Raw genomic sequence first — 17,641 nt, 5'->3', positions numbered from 1 at the left:
GAGATGGCGACTGAGACTGTGTGTGGTGGTGCGCACCTGTAATCCCAGCTCTTGGGAAGCTGTACACAGGTGGATCACTATGAGTCCGATCTAGTCTGATCTACAGGGTCTGAAAACCCTGTAGACCTTTCCCTAAAAAAAAGAACACAAAATTTTTTTTTCTTCTTTTATGAAGAGGCAATCAAATAATAGTAGTCAAAAAATATAGGGGGGCTGGAGCTATATAGTTCAGTGGCACAGTGCCTCCCTGGCAAGTGCAAGGTCCTGAGTTCGATTCCCAGGACAAAGAAAAAGAAAGAATAATAACCTAAAAATATGGGGGAACTGTAATACAAAGGTATGCCATACTACTAAACAAAAAGTATTGATAATTTTAAACAGAAATTAGCTTTGAGTCCTTCCTCCACCAGGTACTAGTTTTGTGTCCTTGAGCAGGCCAGTGCCTCTTGCACTTGAGTTTCCTCATCTATAAAATGAGGCTGTTGCAGGATTAAAGGAGACAGCAATGTGTGCGGCTGGTCCTGAGCAGTGCAAAGGCCATGAAGAGTAGTCATGGTTCTGATGATTGTGTTAAGCAGCTCAAGTTCAGGCACTAAGGAGGGGCTTCCTGTTGGCAGGCAGCCAGGGCTCTATTGAGGTTAACCTTGCGGGTGCAGCATTTGGTGTTGAGAGGAGTGGGTGAGGGGCAGAGGGAAGTCTGGGAAGAGTGGCTTTGAAAGCTTGCTGGGCAGGAGGGACAGTGATGGACTTTGCCTCCTGTGACCCAAGAAGGTATGGCAAGGACCAGAGCTCCATGGTGCCAATGAGGCCATGGTTTGGAAGTTCGTTCACAAGAACCTTCCCTTTGCTGGCATGCACATTTCTGCCTTTGTAAAATCAACAGTTGGTGAGTGTCCCTTCCCCACAGCCCTAAAGTAGTATCCCTTCTACCACCCCACTGGGTGGTAGATCTTGTGTCTGAACTTGGTGGGGCTGCCATTGCAAACAATGATGCAACCCTGGGGTTTATGGAAATAGTGATCCGATGTCCTGGGAAGCAGTATAACTCAGTGTCTGTCACCAGCTGGATTTCCAAGTGCATGTGGCCTGACCTTCCTGTACCTCACTACCTTCATCTGTAGGAGAAGGATAGCAACAGTCCTGATTGGTGGGTGGGAGTATAGGCCCCGTGAGAGCTAAGGCACTGCTAGTCTGGAGTCATTTGAATAATGCCTAGCACTGCAGGTGTTGAGTAAATGTTCGCAGTTCTTTCCATCAGCAGAGTCCTTAAAATTGTGAGATTAAACACGCCCTGGGTTCCCCTGAGCTCCTGGAGCATCAAGGAAGGCACAGGCCCATTTTTTATGTTCAAAGAAACAACAGCGACCAAGAAAGTGCATCATCTAAGAGCAGGGGTGTGAATGCTTCAGGGAGAGGGTGAACCAGGCCAGACAGGGAGAACAAGAAAGGGGTTCCAGCTAGTGGTGAGTGTATGTATGTATATGAACAAATGAGTGTGAGTTGTGTTGTGATGAGGAGGCAGAGCAGAAAGGCTCGTGAGTCTGGGTCTGTGGCTCATTTAGGCAGAGCCATATTTGGGCCTGTGTTGTGTCCACGGGCACTTTCCCTGCCAGCAGCCGTGGCCCAGAATGTGCTTGCTTGTGAATACAGGAGCAGGCCCTTGTGCATAACCCAGGGTGTGATTAATTTAATTATTTCAAAAGCCCCTTTGGTATTTTATGAGGGTCATGCCCCTGGCTGTGGGCTTGAATACAGCTGCAGCAGGTTTCAATAAAATCAATTAATTTAATTTGATTTGGTTTTATGTACTTGGAGCTGGTGCCTCTTGAACTCAGTATGAAAATTATTGCAGAATAAAAATGCATATTAGTACTCAGAGCCCAGTGTCCTTGGACTTTCTTCCCAGAGCCCTGGCCCTGTTCACAAAGGCAAATTCCCCCCCACCTGGTAAGAGCTGCCACCCACCACCCACCATTAACTCCCTGCAGGCCCGAAGGGTGTTGCTGGAGGCTGTCTGGAGCACTCTCTTCACTTTCCCAAGCAACTTGTTTCTGGTAGTGAAACAAATGCATCTCCATTGCGCTTTCTTGAGACGGCCTCAGAGGTTTGCTTTGGTCACCAGCCGACTAGGTGCTATTATTAACCAAAGTAATTGGAGGCAGTATGGTGTAATGGATTGTAAGGTAACTGGCTGTGCCCCTGAAAGCGCACAGACCTGGGCAAGTCCCTTCTCTGAGCTTTTGTTTCCTCAGCTAACCTGACCAGTGAGTGGCTTTACCCCCACAGCCCTAAATGTCTGAGTGCAGAGCTCCTTTCAGGGAGGAGGGCTGTGGCTCAGCAGGCCTACAGAGCCTCTGGCCCAGCCTTTGTTGTACAGATTGGAAATCATCTGAACCCCAGGGTCACAGAGCGCAGCCCAGGGCAGGAACCAGGTTCGGCTACATTCACAGTCTTTGTAGAGGGTGGAGGTATTGTGCAGGGCTCATTTCCCAATCATCCTTTTCATTTCTCTCCTGTCCAGATGGGACAGAGATGGATAAGCCTTCCCGCAAAGCAGAAGCTGTCAGGCTTTCCTATGTTCCTTCTTGCTGTGGAGGGAGAAAGCTGGGGGGGGGCTCGCTCATAGATGTCCTCTACAGATAGTGAGACCCCAAGGCCTGTGTGCCCACTGCCCTTCCTACTGGCTTAGCCCTGGGTGCTGATTCCAGTCAGCCCTATTTTTGTCATGTAGGTTTCACCTCCCTAGAGCTCTGAAGCCACAGAAACTGAGGTTCTCATATCTACCTTTTGCTCTCCCAGGTTTTTGTTTTGTTTTTCTTTTCAGGCAGGGTCTTGGTAACTTGCCCAGGCTAGGCTCAAACTTTTGATTCTTCTGCCTAGGCCTCCCAGGCATTACAGGCCTGGGCCACCATTGCCAGGCCCAGCTTCTCTTTTCTGAGAGGCACCTACTATGTGCTGAAAACATCCCATAATGTCAGTCCCTGCATCAGTTCGGCACGGGGGAGATCGCGGTCCCTTCCTTGCTGTGGGCAATCATCCACAGAGAATGGTCACTCAGCCACGAATGGCAGGGCTGAGATTCAGCCCCACATCTAAATACACCCCACGGACACTCGCCGCACCAGGTGGGCTCCCTGCATAAACCCAGGAGGTGCTTAACCCGTCTTTAGGGATAAAATGCTGCTCATCCCTCTGCCAAACCACAAATGAGGGGAAGAGGTAATAACAGCCTCTATGAACGAACTCGCAACACCGCAGGTAGGATTATCCCATTTTACGGATGCAACAGCCAAGACCCAGAGAAGCAACGTGCCCAAGTCACCCAGAAAATAAGCGAGCTAGCTAGGCTTCTGCCTAGCTCCCCGTAGCTACTGATCCCTTCTTCGATCCCAGCCTTGGTTTCCGGTGGAAGGTGCTCCTGTGTGGGGGCGCCCACAGCTGGCACTGTCCACCACCCTGCAGATAGCGGTGGCGGCCAGGCTGGCGGGGCCTTGGCACCAGGCCTGGAGTTGGGGCGGGGGCGGCTGCTGCCAGCGACGGGGTCCAGCTCCGAACTCTCCTCCGCTTGGCTGGGTTCCCGCAGGACCCCCGCCCGGGCGGGCGCCCGCCACTGAGGCGACCACGCGGAGGGAGGCACCAAGTCTCTCGGAACCTTGGACCCCGGGAGGGGCGGGCGGTCGGAGCCTTAGACCCCGGGAGGGGCGGGCGGTGAGAGGTCCGCAAGCCCGGCTTCAGAATGCGGGGGCGAGGCCCGGAAGCACCGGGAGGCCGCGGAGGGAGGGCGGGGCGCGCTCTGGGCCTGGGCGGAGGCGGGGCGGGCTGGGGGCGGGGCCGCGATGCAAGGGCCTGCGGCCGGCGGGCTCCGACTGCCCGCGCTCCTTCGCGGCGACAGAGCCTGCGGTTACACCACATCTAGAGTTTTTGCCTTCTCCAGGATCATGCCAAGGGGGCCGGCTGGGAAAGAAGGGTGGGCAAACCAGTCTGAACAGGCCGGGCAACTCAAAGGGCGTGGGCCTGGTGAACTGGGGCGCTGCCCGGCACCATCTTCCCAGTCTCCCCTCTCCAGGCTCAGGAATTTTTCATGAATCCGCCCCATTGGTTTTATAGCCTCGCAAACCCCTGGGCCTGGCCCCACCCTGTCTTCTGACCCTCCCTCCTTCCCCTCTCTGAGTTGGCTCCTCAGCAGAATTGGTTAGCCAAAGGGAGGTACCAAGCTCTTGCCCTCGACTCTCCCACTCCCACCGCCCTGGAGAATTTAAATCTTGCTCTTGCGCTCCTTCTCTGCCTCAATCTCCTAGGTCCTTGGACTTGATAGAGGTTGGGGAGGAAGCAGATAGCTGAGGCAGCAGGGGCCTTTCAAGGCCTTAGACTCCCCACTGCCCTGTGCTTGTGTCATCCCTGTGGCCAGGTAAGGAAGCCCAAGGAGCCTTTCATTTCCTGGTAAGCAAATCAGGAACCCTTCCTGTGACCATGGGGAGCTTGGCAGGTTGCTGAGCCTGTTTTCTACAAGCTTAAGCTCCTTGACCAAGATTTCCTCTATCTATACGTTAGGGATATTCTTTACAGGTAAAATAACCAGGGTTGCTAATAATATTGGACCCCAGATTCATCAGCCTCATGTCAGGTTTTGTAGACAAGGCCCTGAAGACCCAGAGAGGTAAGTGACCTGCTTTTTATGTCTTCTGGAAGAAGACTTCAGGCATCCTGGAGCCCCTGCCTCCCAGTCCCATTCCACTGAGAGTGTTAGCAAAACAGGCAGTCAACCAGCCAGTGGTGTCAACCACAGGAGCTTGGCATCACCCTTGGTCACTTGAAGCACAGTCATTTTGCCCAAGGAGACTTGTGGGCTGAAGGTGCGTCTCATATGTGAGCCAAATTGGCAGCTCCGGGTCAGAGCGATTAGTACAATGACTCTTTTCCATTCATTACTCTCAACCAATATCTGAACAGGTTGCAAAAGACTAGGACATGCCTACTCCCGCAGGGGCGCTTGTCATTCTGTGGCCCTGCCAGCCATTGTATTACACCACGGCCCCTTAGAGCCATGGTCTCCAAGAGTAGAAGCTCCTAGCTGTCCTCCTTGGGCTGCCCAGGACTCTGCAGACCTGCTGTCCTCCCCTATGCCTTGCCTGCTGGGTGGGCATCAGCTCTTAGTGAGTGTTTATGTGGCACATTGATGGAATTGGGATGGGATCTAGGGAAGAAGTGGAAACGAAAAATTCAAGTCAGTCCAGCTATTTGTTATTTTTGAGAAAGCATTCAGAGAAGAAAGAGACAGAAATGGTGAAAATAACACTTTTGGTGCTAGTGGAAGCTCAGGAACTCAGATGTCTCTGAATGGAAATTTAAGATAGTAGTAGAGTTTGGCTGTGGTAAAGTTCTGTTTGCACGGTATGGACACCGTGATGATAGCTTGTCAACGCACATGTGATTTAGAAAGGATGGCACATGCGTATGACTTGCTCATGATGACAACTTTTGTTTGGAAGCAGTTCAGCTCCACTCACCTTGGTAAGCCCTTCCATTATACACAATTACTGAGTATTTCCTCTGTGCCAGGCCCTATGCTAAATGTTCCATAAGCACTACTTTATTGGATCCTTGTGAGAACCTTATGAGGAAGGGCTCTTTATTCTTCCCATTTCAAAGATTAAGAAACTGAGGCTAGTAAGTAGAAGACCACCAGGATTCATATCAGTGTGGCTACAGGGCCCTTTAACTACTACATACACAGGTGTTCTGTATGTTAGCACAAGATAGATGGAAAAGAAAGAAAAAGGATGAATTATGAGCCCTACCCTTCCAGAAGCTTCTGATTTAGTTGGGAGAAGTGAACACAGAGCCTGGCTTATAATAGGTGCTCTATAATTAAGCAAGGAGTGAGACATGGGATGAGCACCTAGAATAAGACAGGCCCCACTTTGCTTGTGTTTTGTTCTCCTGCTTGCATACAATAGACAAAGAAAGGCCAACAGATCCCTGGTCTAGGGCTCCTCTATGCAGCCTTCAGATGGGCTGTTTGGAAGCAGATATGGGGCTAAGAAAGACAGAAGTGGATCGGCTGGTTCATCATCCTCTGCATTCTGCCATTTTCATGTCCAGTCTCTTGAGAAATCCCATTATACAGAGAAGACATTGGGGACTTGTCTGCAGCTGTGTACTCTACATGCGCCTGGCCTTAGCAAGGTGCCTTCCAGCCTTCAAGATGGGCCACTGGGTATGGAGGTGAAGAAGGACATGCCTGGAGCTTCCTATTTATTTATTTATTTATTTATTTATTTATTTATTTAGTGGAACCAGGGATTGAACTCAGGCTCTTGCACTTGCCAGACAAGCACTTATTCTACTGAGCCATCTCTCCAGCCCCAGGAGCCTCCCCTTTAGCTGCTTGTGCTACCCTTTGCTTTGGAGTTTGCTGCCTATTCTTCTTGTTAGAGCAGAGTCAGGGACAGGGGAAACTTCATGCATTTGTTCAATGAAAGAACACTCCAGTACACTGCCAGGTCACTAATTAAAGCTTAGAGAATCTTGCAGAAAAGTGCAGAGGAGCTGGGAGAAGATGGGCCATCAACAGCAATTTTGCCATAATGGCTGCAGGACCTTTCTCCATATCAAAGATGGGAGATACAAAACCGGTCCTCAAACTCATCACCCCATTGAGAACCTAGCTGCATAAGACCCTCATTTTACTGATGAGAACAGTGCAGACCAGAAAGGAAGCAGTACTTGCCTCAGACCCTGCAGCCCTTTAGGAGCAGGGCCAGGGTAGAAATAAGCTCCTGCCTCCCTGCTGAGCCCTAGCTCCTTCGTGTTCAGGCCATGCTTTGGAACACACTGTGCAGCCATGGTCATCCCATGGCCCAACAGAGCCAAGTGAGGACGTCTAGAGTGAAGACTCGTTTGCCTAACACCTTCACAGCTCTTTTCACAACCAAACCACCCATCATCTCTGATGGGCTCCCTTGACAACAACTAAAACAAATCCACCAAGAGTAAAGGGCAAGAGGACAGACAGAGCTGGGAACCAGTGTTTGCTCTGGTGGTAAACAGGCATGTTTAACTTGTCAGCTTGTCCAGCCCGGATACCTTCCTGCTTGGCATTGATTTATCAGGCCTGTGAGTTCCTCTTCGTCAGCATCTTCAAAGAGAGAGGAAACAAAGAGAGAGGATGCCTGCGGTCTATCTCCTTCCAGGTCTGGACCCTTTCTCTGCCTCTCAGTGATTTCCCTGGGTTGATACTGAGTAGCATTAGCATTCTTCTCCATCAGATGCTGGGGGTCTTGCATTGGCCCATTCCCTTTGCCCTTGTCCATCTTGCCATTGGTTGCTGGGGTGTGCACCATGCTAGTTTAATCTCTTTGGCATGCTTTTATGGCACTTTATATGCGACAGGTTCTGTTCTAAGCACTTTACCAATACCGTATTGGCTGACATAATTCATCCAATAGCTGTCATAGATGAAGAAACAGAGGCCAAAAGAGGATGAAGAACTTGCTTCATGTCGCACAGTGAGCAGGTAATGGCAGAGCAAGGATACATAGTCTGGGTCCAGAATTCCTGTGATTCCACACTGCCTTTCTACTGGGACAGCAGGCTCCTTGCCAAGTTCACAAGTCATTTAACCAAACCAAGTCTCAGTTTCCTCATTGGTAATACAAGGAAAAATTTTGAAAAACTCTTCCTTCACCCCTCAACTAGTCATCTTGAAAAATGTGGGGGGCCCAACCAGACATTTCTCTCTTGGTTGACCAGGTTCCCAGCTGTATCCATTCCACTGTTTGCTTCTCCTCCTGGAGGCCAGCAGGCTCTGGGGTAGTCACTGCCTGTGGAACCAGGGCATTCTGAAGAAGACTGTCTTCCCCAACAGAACCTTCCCATCTTTAATCTCCACTAAGCATATTCTCTGTATGTTGTTGGTATATTTACAAAGATCTTCTTGCCATCATTGAATGTTCTTGTTCACTGAGATCTCGTCTCCGTCACTGCTTCCAGTTCATAAGCAGAGCCACTGAGAGGAAGCTGGCTGTGCTCCCTAGAGGGTTGCTGGCCCCTCTCAGCTCCTTCCCCGATACTCTCATCCTTGGGAACCACAGCTTGCCAACCCTGGACCACTGGTTAACTTTTAGCCATGTACCGCATTTATGGGGGTGACAGGCAGCAGGGAGAGTTCTCCAAGGGGGTGCTGTCTCTTTGGCTGACTGCTGTCTCTTCTCTTGCTTTCCAACGTCCCACTACATAAGTTCCTAAGGGAGATTTAAACTTTGCGTTAGAATTTAATGTTCCTTCCTGTTCCTTTCTAAGCGTCTTAATTTTTTTTTTCAATCAGAGCAAGGAAAGGGGGAAAGGTGTAAAGAGAAAATGGGTGTGCTTTTGCTGCAGAAAATGTCATGCAGCTTCCCACAGCTGGGCTGCTCCCAGAGTGTGCTAGATGTTCCTCTGAACCTGTGCAGAACCAGCTTTGGCCGACCACAGCAGCTTCTTCCTCTGGTGGCCATGCCAGCACAGCAACATGAGCAGGGTTTCATGCCCAAGGAGACAGCCAAGAAAATGTGAAAGAATGGACTGTTGTGTGTGTCTCTTACTTTATTTCAAGTGCTTTCTTTTGCATACAAGATCTAACTTGCTCCACACAAAGATCCTGCAAGCCAGAATTTGCCCATTTGACATAGAGGATGCCCAGAGCAGAAAGTGTCACGTATGAGTGAGTAACAAGTCCTAGAGATCAGAAAGCAGAGCCTGTTGGAGGTGGCGTAGCTATCCTTCCTATGACTACAGCATCTTGGTACAGTGCTCAGTCTATGTCCAGGTGCAGGATTTGTGGTTTCTTACCTTGGGTGCTGACCTTAGACCTGGCTGCATCTCTGCCCTTGTTTCTCCATTGCTTTGTTAATCCTGATTTTTTTATTTTTGTTACTGTGATGGTCATTGCTGACCGGGTACTGCAGGCACATTTGTAAGCTGGCTCCAGTCCTTTCTGGAGAAAGGTGGTTCCATTAGAGCACACACTCCTACACAGGCTGTTGTTAATCATTTTATAAGGTCTCTCCTGAAGGAGATGTTTACAGATTAGCCAAGAGCTTCTTTTTAACCTTAGACACACCTTCTGTCCCAGGACTAAAATGAGGGTGTGGGCTGGCAGGGTCTTTGCAGAGCCCAGCAGCTCTTACAGCCTGAGTGTGCTGCTGTTCCCTACATTGTTAGAGATTCACAGCTCCATGTGAGAGAAATCTCAGTGTGAAAACCTGATTTTCCTAGTCTGGCCTCATCTGTAATGAGCCAGTAGTTTTCAGCCTAAAACTCAGGAGCATCCTCCTGCCCCACGCCCCCATGACCACACCATGCAAATATTGCAGCATCAAGAAAGAACTAACTTAGGAGAAGGGAAAAACAAGTGCAAAGTATTTAGATATGTTGTGTCCAACTCCCCACAATGAATGTAATCATGATGCACTGCAAACGTGTACTAATAAAAATTAAAATTAAAAAAAGAAAAAAGCTAATTTAAAATTACAAAGAAATAAAACTCCATATAAAATAGTAAAGAATATGAGAGGTAGAGGGAAATCTCCTTTCTCTGCCTACCTTCTCTTAGGACAGAGCCAGGAATCTGAAAGGAAGATCAAATCATTTTGAACCACCTAAAGAGGCCCCAGAATACATGCCCTGACACACATCCCTGTGGGGCTCATAGGCCAAGAGGCCACATGGGTCCTGTCTGCTTTTAACCTAGGTAGTTTCCTGCTCCCTAAGCCTACATGTGACTGGATAACAACTAGGAATGTAGGGTAAAGGACAACTCATGAAAGTTCAGCTATGTTCCAGCCCTGGCCACATTTGGTAACTCCAGGAGGCAACCCTGGCGAGGACTGGCGCAGTGAGGTGGGAGTGCAGGGGTTTTTCTGATTTTTTGTTATGCAAACCTCTTCACCTCTTCAGATCTGATAAGCAGTTCCCACTGAAAAAGAGACCAGGACTTGACCCTGTAGCTGTAACAGTGTAACTCAGAGTGGTGCTGGCTTAGTCAGAGGACACAAGTGCCAGCTGGAGGCATTCGCAAGTAGGATTTAACATGAAGCCCGGAGAGGTGTGGGGACGGAGAACGAGCACAAGTGCATCACTGGAAAATGCTCTCTGTAAAACGGCTGGTGAAGAAGACAGGGAGATACACTGCCATTATGGCAGAGTCCAAATTCAAAGGTTTTCCTCAAGGTGTGTTTATTACTTTCAGGATTTAGGAACAAAGTTTTATGGTCTAAATTGAGAAGACATGCCAGACCCAAGATGACTGTAGCATCAAGAGAGTGAACATGCTAGGAAACAGAAGGGCTGGTCTGGGAGACTGTCATGGGAGATACGCTGCTCTGGGTCAGCTTGACTTCTGGGACACAGACAGTGGCACTGTTCACTCTCCCTGATCACACTCTGGACTCTGCCATGGCCTGCCTTGCCTGTGTCCCTAAGGGTCAGGGGGTCCTTTGTGGGGGGGGGCTCCTTTTATCCTCCTGAGATCCATCCCCAGACAGTTGGCTTTCTTTTGAGCCCTGGTCGTGCCTGACTGTCAGGACCCCAGGTAGGGGCCCCTTGCCTTACCAACTAGGAAGGCTAGCTGTGTGTCCTGCCAGCAGGGACCCTTCTGGCATTGCCTCCAGCTCGGCCTCTAGACCTGGTGGGGCTTGCACAGTTCTCTTCAGGTGTTCGCAGTCCTCATCCCGTCTACTCCCTCCCACCTCTGGCCTTGGAGTGGATATTCCTACCTCCTCCTGATCTTCGTGACTTCCAGGCCCTAGAGCTTCCAGGGTGAAGGTCAAAGCTCTGAGAAAGGAATAGAGCTAACAGAGCCACTAAGTTTAACCAGAGGAGTCTGCTCCCTGCCCCCTTTCACTTGCCCACATAGGAACAGTGAGGCAGGAGGCCTCAAAGACCACAGCCCAGTTTCCAAAGGGCATGACCATCACTGACTGTCCTGTAAGGAGTGGCCCGGGGCAAACAGATCCATAGTGCTGCAGCCAGTGTCCCTTTTTGGCAAGCTGTATGTGTGATAGGTCCTCAATGTCTTAGTGCTGCCTGACACATAGACCATCTTAATCCACATTTCTTTCGCTCCCTTCCTCCTCCCTCTTTCCTTTTTATCCCTTCTTCCCTTCCTTTCTTCCTCCCTCTCTCCATTTCTCTCTTGCTCCAAGACTCCCTTTCTTCTTTCCTCTCAGCCCTCTCTTGCTCCCTCCCTTCTTTTCTTCCCTTTGGCTCTGGCCAGGAGCCTGGGCCTGCCTCCCTCATCAGGCAGCCTTAGCAGGAAAGTGAGCCCCTTGCACCACTGAGCCCAACTTCACCCAGTGAGAGGCAGAGAAGCAAAGAGAAGGTGGGTACAGTTCAGCCCCTTCCTCTTGCTGCCTGACCCAGCCAGCTTCTCCCCTGGGGTATCTCAGTATTCCATTATTAGAAAGGACACATAGTGACCCCCTTAGAAGCTTATGGAAAGAATGGAATTAATGAAATACTGTAAAGCATCTTATATATTGTCCAACACTGTTACTCAGTAAATGGAAGGTATTAATATAACAACTCCTATTATTCCTCTGTGTGGGCGATCAGCCTGGATAATTTCAAGTGTATACACTACATTATCCTTTTAAAGGCAAAGGGAAGAGTAAAGGCCCAGCTCTTCTATGGAAGGCAGACAGATGTGGGGCCCAGCTGTGGACCTGCCTGCCTGGCTTCTCGCTATTCCTCTCGGGGCTGTTTGTTTGGAGGCAAGTGAGTGCCTTCCTGGTCCCTGGCCTTCATTCCCCCCCAGTAAAATCAAAGTCACTGTGCTCCCCGAACCACAGGGCTACTGTGAGATGTGAACAAGATAGTACTTGCAGGGTGCTTCACACAGCACCTGACACCCACTAGGTGCTCAGTAGGGCTCACTGTGACCATTTTCAGACATGTCCCATCTTATGCAAGTGATGGCTCCAGAAGGGTTGTGAAACCAACCCCGTTTTCCCACCAACTGACTTCATCCCTGCACACAGGCTTTATCTTTGCCTCAGATCGTCCTTGGAGGGCAGTGACTCTGAACACCTCCGCACCAGTGCCTGTCTCCTCCCGGCTCCACAGTCACCCTGGCATGCAGTGGAAAATAAGAACACACAGGAGGTTTAAGTGACGGTTCCTACTGTGCCTGTTCACTGCCTGTAGATTTATTCTATCAGCATGTCAATCATCTAGCCCTCTCTCTAGCATCTCTCTTGTTAATCATCTGTCTAAGAAGGACCGCCTATAATTGTCCTTTCTGCTTGCCATGGGTAAGAGTCACAAAACAGTTTATGTTTCTAGTTGACTTCCCTCTTTCCACTTAAATTTTGGTTTTTGAACTTTGTGGAGGTCATAAACATTTTTGAAAGTCTGGTGAATCCCATTAGCTTTTTTGCCCAGGAAGAAGCAGCTGCTCCTATACTCACTCATGTGGCTTAGCTGACGGTAAAAGGCATCTTTGAAGCATACCAGACGCATCCTGTTCAGGCTACAACCAGAGCCTCGCTTTCCTACATAGATGGTGGCTGCACGTGGCTGCTCGTCCCTCACCTCCTTCCAGGCTGGGCTCCAAAGTCTGCTCCACCGGATGCCATCACCTGGCCCCACGGCCTTCCCCCCACAAGGCCCCTGAGGAGCACCTGGCCATGCCAGCTCGGCTCACCTTCATCTCATCGCTTCCCCACCCTCCAACACCCTTCTTCCACCCCACAGTGCCAGTATGCAGTGACTTCCTCAATCAGAGCAGGGTTCCAGGGGTGTGGAGCTTGGGCAGGGAGACACAGGCTCTCAGGGCAGAAATGTGCAGCAACATGAGCTCCTAGCATGGCTGAAGTCAGAGCTGGCACAGATTGGAACACAGAGTGGTCTTCCAGGATGGGTTTTTCCTTCCTGCCTGGTTGGCAGTGGCAAAATGACCTAACCCATGGATAGGAGCTCCCTGGATTTTTGTCCCAGTTCTGGCATGAACTAGGTAAATAACTTTAGCTAGACCAATCAGTTACCAGTTAGTGCTGCTTCTACTTCAGCATGCATCCCCCAGGGAGTCAGAAAGAGTGCAGATGTGGGACTCAGGTTCTGACCCACTGGCCTGAGGGAGCCTAGGAATCTGCACGGTAACTATCTGTCCAGAGCACCCTTGTGGAGGATCAGAGACTCATGATGTGCTGCAGAGTGTACAGCACATGCCTGTGGCTCGCATGGAGGCTGTTGCTCCTCCTCCTCATCAGGGAGCTGGAAGGCCTTAATCAAAGATAGCAAGATTGCATCTGTCTTTGAACTTGCATTGCACCTAAGCAGATCTGTCTAAATATGCCAGAGGGTGATTTATTCTCTACTAGAAGGTACCCCCAACCTAGAGCAAGGCCCAGTCTAATGTTTTACTTCTGCCATGATGAACAGATCCTACTGTCTACCTTGCTTTGGTTTCTCTTACAAAAATATTCTGGCCCACTTTATTCTATTCCTGAGGATTCAAAATAATTTTAGGGGTGATAAATGTGACCTGAGTTTAAGTCATGGCTCTGAGCTGTTATTCTATTAAAAAATACGTGTGCATGTATGTGTATGTGTGTGTGTGTGTGTGTGTATGTGTGTGTGTATGTATGCATTTTGTCTGACTTTGTAGAATTATTATTGAGGATTGAAAGAAAAAGCAAGCAAAGTTCTGAGCATAATGATTACAACTCTTGTGATCATTTTGCCGTCCGTGGACATGAACAGTGGTCCTTCCCGGAAGCCAAGTCTGATGTTTTTTCATGATGGTCTTTTCATGTAGTTCTGCCCTGTTCCCCTGTTGATCCTACAAGCCTAACCTTGAACTATAGAAAATGTCCAGCTTCAGCTAGAAGGTCTCCATCACACCAGCCTGGGAACGTGGCGAAGGTCACTGTGGTAACATGCCACCCTTGTTGATCAGTGTGGCCCTGAGCAAGGGCTGCCTCAGCCACTCTTAGTGTCCCCTAAGAGCACACTGGCCAGCATGACAGGTGAGGCCAACCCCTGCTTGAGTGCACTGGAGCCAGCTAGAGCAGACACTTCTCTCGGGCAGTCAGAGTCCTGCATGGTGTTTGATTCACAGAGAAACTGCAGGTGTGGAGCACCCCTTCCCCATCTAGGTACCCAGCCCCCCAGCCCAGCTGTGGGTTCTTCCACCCACTGCCCCCCACAGGCCTTCCTGTGGGGCTGGGTCTTCCCCATTCCTGTCACTACATTTCCTCTCCTGGACAAACATTGGCAGAGGAAAAGTGAGTATTGACAAGACATGCAAGGTGCCAAGACCCAGCCCAGTCTGCAGGTGGATATAAACCCTCACAGTCAATGAGCAGGACAGCTGATAACCCGTAAGAGCATGCCGTTGTTCTCTGCTGAAGTACAATTTCTCTTACAGATATACTCAGCCTGCAGGTGTTAGGTTAGACATAGCCATGTGTGAGAGAGGGTGCTGAGGATTGAACTCGAGGCCTTCATGCTGACCTATAGCCTATAGTCCCAGGCCTTTGTATTCTTTTAATTTTGAGCCAGGATTTCACTAAGCTGCTATATTGCCCAGGCTGGGCTCAACCTTGGGACCTGCCTGCCTCAGCTTGCCACGGTGCTGGGATGACATTTGTGTACCATGGACTGCCTCCATTAGCATAAAAAATAAAGGAAATTGTATCACATACATTAACTATATTATATATCTGATACATGACCCAAGACAATTCTTTTTCACTCAATGCAGCCCAGGCAAGCAGCCAGATGTGTTCAACCTGTGAACTACAGGTTGCCTACCCCATTTTTGATCAAAGATAATCAAAGTAAATTAGTTCTTGTTTATAAAATAAATCTGGTCTCATTGGATGTAGTCTGATTGTGCACATAAGCCCAGTGAGAATGATAACCACGTATACTGCAAAGAAAAAAGCAAGTTCACCACTGTTCATGTCCACAGACGGCAAAATGATCACAAGAGTTGTAATCATTATGCTCAAAACTTTGCTTGCTTTTTTCTTTCAACTTTTCCAGTTTGCATTGCTGGCATTTTGCCTAAGGTTGCACCTTAGGAAGGTCCTCAAGGCTAGGAAACCAAGCTGAGAAATTGCCACCAGAGTGTGCCTGCAGTACCTACAGAATGGGGAGACATCCGGTCTTCTTGAGGTCCTTCCAGTATCTCAGGGTTCCTGGGCCTACCAGGAAGCAACCTGGCCAGTAGTAGGATCCTACTCCCAAGAGGGCTGTGTAAACACCGGCTCCATGAAATGGGCCTCTGTTGTGTGCAAGTGTCTGGTCATATCTGAGGCATGGTACTCAAAGAACATGTTCCAGTCAAAGCCTTAGTTACAACCGGTTTGTAATTATGCCCTGTTACAAGCAGGACAGATTCTTACTGAACGTGTGCAAATAATTACATCACTATGAAAATGAGAACATTCAAAGAGTTTCTGAATTGTGGAGGAATTGGGCAGGAACAAAAACGTCAGTGTTTCATTGCTGCTTACAGAAACATAATCTACCAAATGGTTGTGAGTTGTGGATAGCTTAAGAGAAAGGGAAAGGGGTTTTCTTAAAACCGGTAGCAGTATTCTAAACAAAAGCCATAATTATCCTTCACTGCTTCAGACTAATGTAATTAATTCTTGTTTTGCTTGATCCTGGGTTAGCAGGTTTATGAGTGAAACTGCCTCTTCCTTAGAGTTGTAGAAATTCTGATTTGGTCTCCTAGTAGCATCTCAAAGTTATTTTAAGCAATGCCATTAGGAGCGTGAAGCACTGTCCTTTCTATGGCCTCTGACACAGAACTTTTATAGAACAAGGTATTCTGGTCTTCGGTTGGTGGGAGATACTTTCAGAAAAGAGTAAGAGCAATACAAAAACTACCAGAACTCTCTGTGAATGACAAAAGACCGAACAGGGCCATGATTCAAGATCTGATGAGGGTTCATTTGACAGGAAATTTAGTTGTTTCTGTGGTACACAATGTTTCAAGACAACAACAGTGGGCCGGCCAAATAGTTCAGTGGATTAAAGCACCTGGATTCGATCCCAGGCCTGCCATGCCAGCCCGGTCCCCAGGGCACACTGAGCTGGCAGTTGAGACTGGGTGTGGTGGCGGATACCTGTAATCCCGGCTCCTGGGAGGCTGTAAACAGGAGGATCACTATGAGTCCAATCTGTAATGAGACCCTTCCCTAAAAAATATAAAAACAAATACAAATACAAAACAAGACAACAACAATAGAAGGATTTTTTTTTGGTGGGGGGGGCTGGCTCAGGCTGCCTTAAGGGCAGGTCTGTTAAGTCATGTGGAGCTGGGGATGGAACCACAATATCCTGCACCTGACTGCATTTGCATAAGCAGGTGCTTAAACAACTGAGCTAACCAACAACAACAGAATTGTGCTGGTGACATTATACTGGGATGTGTCATGAATAGCAAGAATACTGACAAATTTCTAGAAAGTTTGTGCAGTTTCAGAAATATTTATATTAATATCATTTGCCAATATATAACATAAAGAAGGTTAGATATCTCTTCTTATTTAAAACTACTTTTCATGCAAATCAACATATCAAATAAACCTAATTATTTTTAACATCTTTTCCTACAAGGTGATAGAAAAATCCTTTAGAGATTTCTCAAGGGCCTTTTGGGAAATTTCAAGGTCCATCCCCAAGATCAGGATTTTATTCAAGAGCGAGGCTGTAGCTCAGTGGGGGAGTGCTTACCTAGTCTATGCAAGGCCTTGGGTTTGGTGCCTCTAATGTAGCAAAAAGTGTGTGTGTGTGTGTGTGTGTGTGTGTGTGTGTGTGTGTTTTCAAGGTTTGATGTAGCAGTTGTCTGTCCTGTACAAGGATTCTAGAGCAAACTTTATGGCTATATCATCTCACATTTTTTAAGTTTATGCTGTTTCATACTGCTTTTTCCAGTGTAAGTAAAATAATATGTTTATTAACAGAAATAGATGGTTGATAGATAGGTAGGTAGATAGAAAGACAGACAGATAGATATCTTCTCTATACTATATAAAAGTAAGAAGCCAGAAGCACAACTTAAAGCACAACTTAAACTTGTGCTTAATAATTAATTTTCAATAGTTTGTCTTAGTCGGAAATGAGTCTAGCTATTTGATATATATTGCTTCATTTAATTTAGGTTGCCAAGAGTTTGATAATTTTTTTAGCTTGATATTAAAAAAATACAATTATAATTTTTATTCAAAATTCCATTCAGGGCCAGCCTGATAGCTCAGTGGATTAAAGCTCCTGCTTAGGCAGAGCTTAGCGGCCGGGGTTCGATCCCCAGGCCTGCCATCCTGGCCCTGCTCCTACTGTGTGCTGAGATGGTGATTGAGACTGGAAGTGGTGGCGCACACCTGTAATCCCAGTGCTTGGGAGGCTGAACACAGGAGAATCACTGAGTCTGATCTACATAGTGAAACTCTGTAGACCCTGCAGACCCTGTACTAAATACATTAAAAAAATAAAATTCCATTCATAAAACTTTTATTCCACTTACATGAACTTAACATATATGATCTTAGCAAATGTACTCAGATTTTGAAAATTTCATAGGACAATAACAAAAGCTAGTCATCATCCCTGTTAACTTTTTATAATGCATGCACATTAGGTAAGTATC

At 48.1% G+C, this 17,641-nt stretch overlaps 1 protein-coding gene across 3 annotated transcripts in view; it reads left to right on the top strand.

Annotated features, from left to right (window-relative positions):
- The window catches only part of Zbtb7c (zinc finger and BTB domain containing 7C), a 330,626-nt gene that overhangs the window by 214,332 nt on the left and 98,653 nt on the right, over nucleotides 1–17,641 (top strand). The window contains exons 1-2 of one of the 3 annotated variants that reach the window (XM_023714703.1): nucleotides 4,369–4,408; nucleotides 4,567–4,657. The exons of the other annotated variants lie outside the window; for them this stretch is intronic. The gene's annotated coding sequence lies outside the window, so the exon portion shown is untranslated. Of the gene's footprint in view, nucleotides 1–4,368; nucleotides 4,409–4,566; nucleotides 4,658–17,641 lie in introns of those variants that run through there. 3 annotated transcript variants of the gene reach the window in all.

The sequence above is a fragment of the Octodon degus genome, unplaced genomic scaffold, assembly GCF_000260255.1.
Source record: "Octodon degus isolate 3935 unplaced genomic scaffold, OctDeg1.0 scaffold00003, whole genome shotgun sequence".
Classification (NCBI taxonomy): Eukaryota; Metazoa; Chordata; class Mammalia; order Rodentia; family Octodontidae; genus Octodon; species Octodon degus.
The sequence above is the reverse complement of the archived record's forward strand: the minus strand, read 5'-3'. Positions and strand labels throughout refer to the sequence as shown.